Source organism: Rhagoletis zephyria, unplaced genomic scaffold (genome assembly GCF_001687245.7).
Source record: "Rhagoletis zephyria isolate East Lansing unplaced genomic scaffold, Rhagoletis_zephyria_1.1 Rzeph_scaffold_11020, whole genome shotgun sequence".
Classification (NCBI taxonomy): Eukaryota; Metazoa; Arthropoda; class Insecta; order Diptera; family Tephritidae; genus Rhagoletis; species Rhagoletis zephyria.
In genome coordinates this window covers 3,976-13,527 of record NW_016168097.1, presented here as the reverse complement: position 1 = coordinate 13,527, position 9,552 = coordinate 3,976, and the positions used below count along the sequence as shown (strand labels likewise).

General features: G+C 39.6%; 1 long non-coding RNA gene across 1 annotated transcript; it reads right to left on the bottom strand.

Moving 5' to 3' along the window:
• Window positions 1-3,366: 3,366 nt before the first annotated feature.
• LOC108376812 (uncharacterized) lies at window positions 3,367-4,556 on the bottom strand. The gene is made up of 3 exons (XR_001849285.1): window positions 4,448-4,556; window positions 3,544-4,379; window positions 3,367-3,471 (listed from the first exon to the last, which is right to left on the bottom strand). It is a non-coding gene; the product is annotated as an uncharacterized LOC108376812 (long non-coding RNA).
• Between the last annotated feature and the right edge of the window lie 4,996 nt (window positions 4,557-9,552).

Below are 9,552 nucleotides of genomic sequence, written 5' to 3'. Positions count from 1 at the left end.
GGTAGTTTATCATCTTGTTGCGTTTTCTGGGATTGCGGCTAGCATTTGGTTGTTGGATTCTTTGGGCTGGTGTTGATGTGACTTTGTAGGGCTTGTTGTTGTTGCTGAACCTGCGGTGCATTTTATAGGCATTTTCGAAGAATTGGGATATTTTCTATTACATGCGTTCAAACAACAAAAAAATTAGCCAATCATGATATTTGTGCTATCTATGCACCATGCTAGAAAGTATGCACCTGATAGTGAATACCCCTAGTCTATTACAATCCCAGCATCTGGCACCACAATTATGCATATCTTCAGATGCAGCAGCGCGCTACTTGATCCTCAAGGCTGCTCTTTTGTAGGGGTGTTTCATTCGGGTGTCCTCAGTAGACATCCGTCTTCTCGTTTGCAGTGGAGTACGAATTTCACGTATCTCGCAACTGCTTCCCACTTGTTTGCACTGGAGATCATTACCCCAATTACGTTGTTCGGGGTTATGTCTCCGTATCTTTCTTCCAACATTTTGCGCGTAGATAAGAAGTGCTCGCAAGTGGAGAATGTATGGTGTTCGTTATCTTCGACGTTTCCACAGTAGTGACAGAACGGTGAGTCTACCCTGCACATTCTATGAAGATATTCTCGGAAGTAACCATGACCGGTGAGGAATTGCGTCAGGTTGAAATCGACTTCCCCGTGCGGTCTTTTCAACCATGTTTGAAGGTCGGCTACCAGTTTTGTTGCTATTGCTGGATTAGTTGCTCGCGTGCCCTTGCCGCGGCAGCTGCTCGCCCTATCGCGGCACTGAGATTGTAAATCTGTCTTCGCTCGTAAGCAAGTAGCTCAATTGGCATGAAGCCAGCAATAACTAGAACCGCGTCCGCGGACACTGTACGGTATGCAGAAGCAATGCGTAGTGCCCCTCTGCGCTGGACCGAAGACATTTGAATCCGGTATGTTTTGACTTTCAATGCGTCGGCCCATATTTCTGCCCCATCCAGGAGCAACGACTGGACTGATGTCATCAAAAGTTTCTTACGGCATGGCTTCAGGCCGCCCACTTTCGCCATCAGCCGGCTTAGAGCCACCGTGCTCGGCGCAGCTTTTTCACATACTCCTTGAACGTGTTCCCAGAATGTCAATTTGCTGTCAAGCTTCACCCTAGGTATTTTATAGACCTAGAAGTTGTCACGGGCTGAGGTCCGACCATCATGTTTGTAATCGTTTCTTGGTGAGGAGCACGATCTCTGTTTTGACTGTAGCCAATTGCAATCGCTCATCCATCCACTGACGCTGCGCATTACCTGGTTCAGCTTGAGCTGCGTTTGCTGGATGTTTCTTGCTGTTATGACGGCGGGCACGTCGTCCGCGAAGGCGACAAGGAAGGCGCTCCCCCGCATTTCCATGCGCAACAGACTGTCATACGTGGACAAACCCCTGTGCCGCTCCGCCGGTTATACGTCTTTTTATCTGACCTTGTGTTGTGTCGTACAAAACTTCAGCTCGTCTGCAGAAAACAGTGGTGTCTCAGCTTGCTCCTCGACGAACACTCTATTTCGATGGCTGAGTGGAAGATCGACCTATCTCGGCAGCCAGTTCGAAAACGCCCTATCTCAGAAAATTTTTGAACATCGCTCTATCTCAGAAAACTTTTCAAGAAAGCCCTACTTCAGAATTTGATTGAAAACCTATCTCAGCTGCCGATTCAAAACGCCCTATCTCCGCTTATTTTCAATGTATTTTCGTTTGAGATAGGGCGTTTTTGAACCGAATTCTGAGATAGGGTGTTTTTAAATAAAATTCTGAAATAAGGAGTTTTTCAGTCAAATTCTGAAGTAGGGCGTTCTTGAAAAGTTTTCTGAGATAGGGCGTTTTTGAACTGGCTGCCGAGATAGGTCGATCTTCCACTCAGCCATCGATTTGCTCTTAGTGGGTGTGTGGGAAATAGTGAATCCACTATATTCTTAACTCGGACCTCATCCATCGCTTGCGATGGTGTATGGAACTTTTTCATAACTAGTTTGTATCCCTGGCCCCAGGGATCACAATCCACTTCGTAACAAAACGCTTTCCAGCAGTTCCATTTACTCTTCTGTATCTCGACTCCAAGTGCTTTCTAAGTGCTTTTGTAAGCTGCTGCTCTGGTCAGCGCCTCAGGTCTGCCACGAGCGCGCGTTGCGAGTTTGTGCATTATATGGCAGGCCTTTAACCGCTCTTCAATTCGGTCATTCCACCAGTACACCTGCTTTTTACTTGACCATGCTCTCCTCTGCGGCATTGAGGCTTTGCATGCCCGGTGTATGCAGTGCATCGTTTCTTCCACCAGCTTATCACAAGGCGCCCTGTTGTGGATCTCTACCGTTGTGGGTGAAATGCGTTGGGAATCTGCTTGGAGTGATGTGTCGAACTTGCAAACATCGACCCTAGACGGGTTTCATCCTGGTTTCCTGCGAGGGATACTATGTGTTTGCTCTCGCGTTGTGTCAGTGACTTGGAAGGTGATGTAGTTATGGTCGCTACCACTCAGGTCTTCCATCATTCGCCATCCGTCAGCCCTTCTAAGAAGGCTTTCTGAAACCAGGGTTATGTCAGGGATCGAGTATCCAAAACCCGGCCTTCGATATGTAGGTGTCGTTCCGGTGTTGAGGATGGTCAGGCCAATGCGGGCTGCCCTTTGAAGGACCAGTCTTCCCCATTCCGCGGCTCTTGCGTTGAAATCTCCAGCAACAATTAAGTGCCCGGTTATATCACGCAACTCATCTTCAATTATGTAATGAATAAGTGAAAGAAATATCAGAATATTACAGAACCCTGCAAATGGGAGTTGACGGGTTAAGGGTTTAATAATAATAATAATAATCCCAACGGTTTTGCCCTCCATTCCCGCCCATCCGCACGAGGGGCGCAGTCCGCATGACGTACGGAACCAATATTTTCTAGTTGTGCGCCGAGTCACGAAAGGCAGGAGTTTGTCAAGAATGATAGAATACAATACAATACAACACATATGTAAGTATACCTAAATTAGCCCGTTGAGCTTGTATAATTATCTCTCTCTAATGCATTAATTCTATATACGTCAGGACCAACGCCCGACGCTTTTATGTCTTTATTTAATAACGGCTCTATGACAAAATATTCAATAAATATATTCTTAGATTTTTATTTACTTCATTTCGTACATTAATATTGACCTGATTTTTTTTTGAATAAATACCAGGAATAAATATTAAATAAAAAACTATTTAACTTAAGCTTAACAAACTTTTAGTAGCTCGGAGCTAGTTTTGGAACGCATAATGAAATATTTTCATACCCGGTAAATGCAATCCTGGGTGCATCGTTAATGAGCTGAAAAACCCAAAACAAATTAAATTTGTGGAATGAAGCCGTTTGAAATGGCCTTTACAAACGGCAATAGAATTTCGACATTGTTCAAGGAATTGTGAATATAAGCTGCCTTCCATTTGGCATATTTGCGGGTTAAACCTTCAGAAAGTTACAAAAAAACATTATTTTCTATTTTTATTATTATATATTTTTGAAATAAAAATACTGAACCTTGTACACCAGAAAATTTCTTTAAACTATCTCGGGCAGCAGTTTGTTGATATGATCTTCACGGCTACCGAAATCACCAACCTCAACGTAGTGGCCACAGTAAGTTGGAGGCTTTCTTGAAGTGGGATCCAACAGTGAAAACTGCCAAATAATCAACGCACTGAATATCGTGCGCTTTGCACAATTTGCGTTCGATCACAAAGTTGTCAGAGTTTGGGACAAGTTGATGGTTGTGCTTAACAATTCCACGTTTGTAGATCAATTCACGAACTGATTTAAGATTTGGATAACCCCATATAATATAGGGTTCGGGAATCCGTAGCATATTAATGGATGCCTTGTTCAATTCGATGAACAAACCGTTGTTAATGTGGCGAACACGGAACCACAGTAAAATGTTACGCACTTTTGGTGCAACTTTTTTGATACCGCAGATACAGATCACAAAAGCCATTCTGCGGGTACGTAGAATGGGCCGCGTTTCTTTGCCAGATGGCGCAAGTTCACCTCACGGCGTCCATCACGGAGATATTTTGCTTGATATTTCTCAGCATGCTCCAAGTTTTCACGCTTGCGGAGTGCAATCACAGCAGAGCGCTTTAGTTTACGCTTGATTAGGGTAGCACGTTTACTGACCTGCTTCTTGCTTAACTTCAGCTTCGACTCGGGGACAGCAGGCAGCTTCCTGGAAGATAGTTTTTACTTTGCTTCGGGCTTCTTACCGGCCGTGGTGGCAGTCATCTTATCTTGTCACTTAGCACGTTGAGAAGGCGAAAAAAAAGTTCGCTAAATATTTGGAGCACATCTTAAATAACGCCACTCGATTTAAAACATTTCTGTTAAACACAATTTAATTTAATTAATTACTTTTTAATACATAGATATGCTGAAACCAGGCACTTACTTTTCCAAATTCCATCTTGCTTATCGGCATAACTTTCCAAATGAGCCTGAGTTGCTACTTCATACTAATAACTTCATATTCCAACTGCGCCTTCTTTTTTGCCTCAACATATCCTAAAATTAGCAAATAAAATACTCCCTTCATTTTGTTTTGTTGCCAAATTTCTGAGAAATGTGAATTCACCACGATGCAATACAGAAAGAACAAGGACCAGGGATATAATTTTTAAGTATTCAGTGGCAATGCGCAGAGCGTTCCGAGTAGCAAAATTAATTTGCATCAAATATAACATTAAGCGGTGGTTCTAATACATTTTTTAATATTATTAATCAGAGTACATACAATATATGGTATTTCTTCCAAAAATTAATGCACTATATGCATTTTTTTTAATATTTCTTAAGTTTCTATCATCNATCAAATATAACATTAAGCGGTGGTTCTAATACATTTTTTAATATTATTAATCAGAGTACGTACAATATATGGTATTTCTTCCAAAAATTAATGCACTATATGCATTTTTTTTAATATTTCTTAAGTTTCTATCATTAGTACTGAAAAGCAACCCTGCGTGTAAGAAATTATGCGGTACCCAAAATTTCACCTCTGGAAACTTTATCCCCATAAAGGACTTCACCACAGTTTTTTTACTGGATATACTGAGGTTTGTACTTTGTTTGTGTTTTGCTGAGTACACACATACAGATACAAAAATATTGCCCTTGTATTGGGAGTTCTGCCAACGCTGTGCACCACTGACTTAGATGCATCATCAACGTAAACAAGATCTAATAGCCCAGTTATGCATACTTAGCTTTGCATGAGCGTTGTCACATAAGAATCTGTTAAACTGGTTTTGCGTGTAAGCGGTTACCCAACGCATAGCACGTAAAAATTGGGGAGGAATATAGCATAGAGCTAAATAAGTAAACCCCCTTCCAACCTGTACACGAATGCATTTGAATTCTGCAGATTCAGTGTGCGGAAGACTAACTTCTTCAGATGTTATTGAAGAATCTACGGCAAAGAATACGCCACCGCCTATTCTGCCCTCACGATTTTTTTGTAGATATGATAATAATTTGAAAGAATCTCTGAATTGAAAATGTGAGGTTTGAGCCAAGTTTCAGTGAAAGAAATTATATTATAATTGCATTCAAGGCCATTAAGGCATAAATTCGTTAATTTAGTATTTAAAAGCGTAAACAGACGGCAGCGTTGATCCGGATCAGCTCGGGAATTAACTGCAGTTGATCCGGATTAAGTCCGAGTTAGTCCGGATCAACGCTGCCGTCTGTTTAAGCTTTAAGCCTCTTACGTTTTGATAATAACTTAATAAATAAATACTTAAAGTCGATTTAGTAATCAGTTTTTTGATTCAGTATTCTGACGGGGAATGTTTGCTAAATTATTATTTTTGTTGGGTCTATACTCGAACTCACGAACGAAAGTTCCGGTGGGCCAAAAAGAACTACTAAGCAGCATGTCAAAGTTTTCTAAATTTACGTAAATTTTAAATGAAGAAATATTTCTTTCTTGATATTTTTAACTTTGGACGAGATGTAAAACTTTATATCGTCTTCGGAAGTATCCCTCGAAAATCTAGAGACAAACATAGACTTCTTTGTGGGAACCACAACCAGTCTCCTAGTATTAGACTCGATAACCGGCGGAAGGGGTTGAGTAACTGAGTTACTCATTGAGGGTAGAGTAAGCGTTGGAGGATTAGATGACGATGCCACAACTTAAGTTTAGACACACGAATATCCTTAATGGATTGTACGATATCTAAGCATTTAAAAGATTTGAACACATTTTCATAATGCTTAAATTTTACGGTCAGTGCCGACAACTCTCTCCCTACCTCTGAAACACCATTTCTGGTTTGTCTAAACAACTTAAAGAGATAAACTTCGGTTGACCTGCACTTTAAGCAAGACCAGCGAAGACCTTTGCCATGATTAATAGCGTCCGGAATTCTTCCTTTCAAACCAGCACACATTAGATGGCAAATACCATCACAGACCCAGCACAATAAAAAACGTTCAGTTTCGCTTTTAACTTGGCAATTATCAAGATCGCACTTCATAGTGAAAAATTAATAACACTTATGGTAATAAAAAGGCAAACAAAATACTTAAAGAGTTTAGGAGGTTAGTTAAAATCAGCTGATGTACTTAGTCTTAAATGAAGCGAACAGTTTGAGAATCACTGTAATATGGCACTCAATAAACACAAAGCAAACAGCTGTGACAGGAATTACTAAAACAAGTAAACAAAAAGAGCAAAAGAAAGGCGCAAGAACAAACACAATTGCAGTTACACAAGAATTACGATTTCACAACAAAAATGATAGCAACTGATGACTCGGCAAGATTACTTGTATATAGTTGGAATTAATTAAATTGCTTCAAAACAATAGGGGTATTCTCCAAATCTTGCAAAGCCCTTGCACGTAGCACGGATTGAATGGATTGCAAATTACTTGCAAACACACAACAACAAAATATATGGGAAATACCATTTCCTATCGCTGAAAAATATGCGTAGCAAAATAAATGCGACCCTGTGCTAGTTGTTTTGTTGTTGGAATTGCTACATATTTCTCATTCCTCCTCTCATTCCATCTCGCTCACTTCATTTTTTTTTTGCTGTATCTTGTTATTGTATTTGATACAGAATTCCGCTGCTTGCTACCTATGCATGCTACCACTTTGCAATGGGGTGCTCTCGTACTCTTCCAAATTTGGAATAGTATTTTTGCATTTCGTGCAATCCTTCCATCGTGCAAGACTTCGAGAATACCCCTAATATAAAACAAAATAATAATATATTTTACTTATCTTTATTTGCACAAAATGCTCACTGGCACTATATCTCTACCATATCGATACTTTTGGCATTCGATACCGATATTTTCTACTCGATAGTTTTAAAACGATATTTTTTGGAATCGAGTATCAGAACCCTAGTATCGTATCGCATGTCAAAAACACACATTCCAGCACTGAGGGAAAAAATTTTAGAATTAAAAAAAACGTGCTAAATTGAAAAAATACGCATATGAAAGAGCACCAACCCAACTCGTTTTAAATTTGAGTATATACGTTATTAAATATGTGGTTGTGAAGTGCACAGATGCTTTCTCGTAATTAAGAAGAAAAAAAATTAATTTTATGTTCCGTCTGATGGGAATTAAACCCGGACCCTCTTGGCCGCAATTAATTGTATCAAGCGTCTTTGCACACTCAGCTACAGCCATACATGTAAAGGTGTTTTCAAATGTTGAGTTTGAATCAACATCACAGCGCGCGATTAGTGCATTATGTCATACCATGTATGTGTGTATGTGTTGTCACCGCTGTGCATGCTTTGTATACATATACCTTCTTAATTACATATGAAAAAGCATCCGAGACGTGCAAAACGCCATCCGTGTAGTGAAAAATGCTTTTTTGCTTTGATGCTAAAGACGTCTCAAAATGTAGACGTCTACATTTTCAGACACAATTTGGAACGAACTGTGAACACCCCAATTAATTACCGTTTAAAAATGTTCGTATTTAAATCAAGTGAAAAGTCTTAACCAAATGGATTTTCCATTATACATACACTACGTACATATAATGGAAATATTCAATTAAAATACTCCCGTACTAAAATGAAGTAGNCATCTTTAGCATCAAACTGTGAGCACCCCTTTCTAGCAGTCGTCGCAAAATCGTCTCAAAACTTTGCTGGTGTTGCCAGACATTTCCTCTTTGCGTGCATTTTTTATATATCGCCTTTCGATTTTGTTTCTGAAAAATTGTAATTATTTAACTTAATTACCAATTCCTAATATTTGTTATTTCTTTTCCTTGATTTGTTTCTTTTCATCAGAAATTGCGCTCAAATTAAATACAAATACAAAAAACGTGCCCAATAAATAAAAAAAATGTGATTAGTATTGACATAATGCAACCCTGCTGCGAGGTTACAAAATGTAGACNATGTATACGTCTACATTTTCAGACACTATTTGGAACGAACTGTGAACACCACAAATGTTAAAGTCAACACCTCAATCTCTACGTGTTGTAATAATAATAAAGTCCGGCGCTCACACAATATGTTAGTGTTTGGCCGAACTTCTCCTCCGATTTGTCGCGTGGGCCTTAATGTTGTGGCACAAAGGGGGTGCCTACAGTTTTATGTCGACTCTGAACGGCGATTGTATTTTATGGGAAGCTGTTTTTCATTTTCAAGGGTTGCGCCCTTCTAACCACTACACCCCAGCGGCCTATATGCGAAACCTATATTCAGATACATTTTTTGGATTTTGGTATCAATATTTGGAATATCGAGTCTTTTTATTCCGATTTTAATGGGTACCCGATATTTTTAAAGCGATACTTTAAATGAGTACCATATCGATACTTTCGGTTCGATATCGTGTCCCTACTCTCAACTTAACTAAATATTAGCACAAAATCTTTAAAAAAGAAAGTCAAAGCAGAGCACAGTATAAATATGTACGTCTTCACAGGTTGAGGTTTGCGTGATCAATTTGGGATTTGAACTCATTCTAGGAGCACTTATGGTCAATAATGTACGGTTCTGTTTGTGTTTGTATTATATTATTTTCACTACTTTTATTGATTTTTTCCACTTTGTGACACTATGAAATTTTCCACATCCTCACAGTAGAGTTGCCAACTTTTATATCTTGTATGTTGCTCAATGGACGAAAACCGATTCATGGGGTTTGCCGATCTGAACGGGGTTAGGATGCCGAAATAAAAGCACTGGGTCGGGAAAAACCTGAGTCAATCCGATGCGTAGAATCGGCTATCGTGGGAATGCATACTATAACTTTGTATTAAGCTTAAGACCCAATTTCAGGTGGCCTATTTAAGTAGAGATTGTTGATTTACCACACATAGGAACTTCTACTGCACTTTTTATACCTTTCATGAGCATGAAATGGTATTATAACTTTGGTCCGATGTTTGTAAGTACCAGAACAAAAAGAGATAGACCCATGAAAATGTATACTTATATGATCAGAACGTCGAGCTGAGTTGATTTAGCCATGTCCGTCTGTCCGTCTGTCCGTCTGT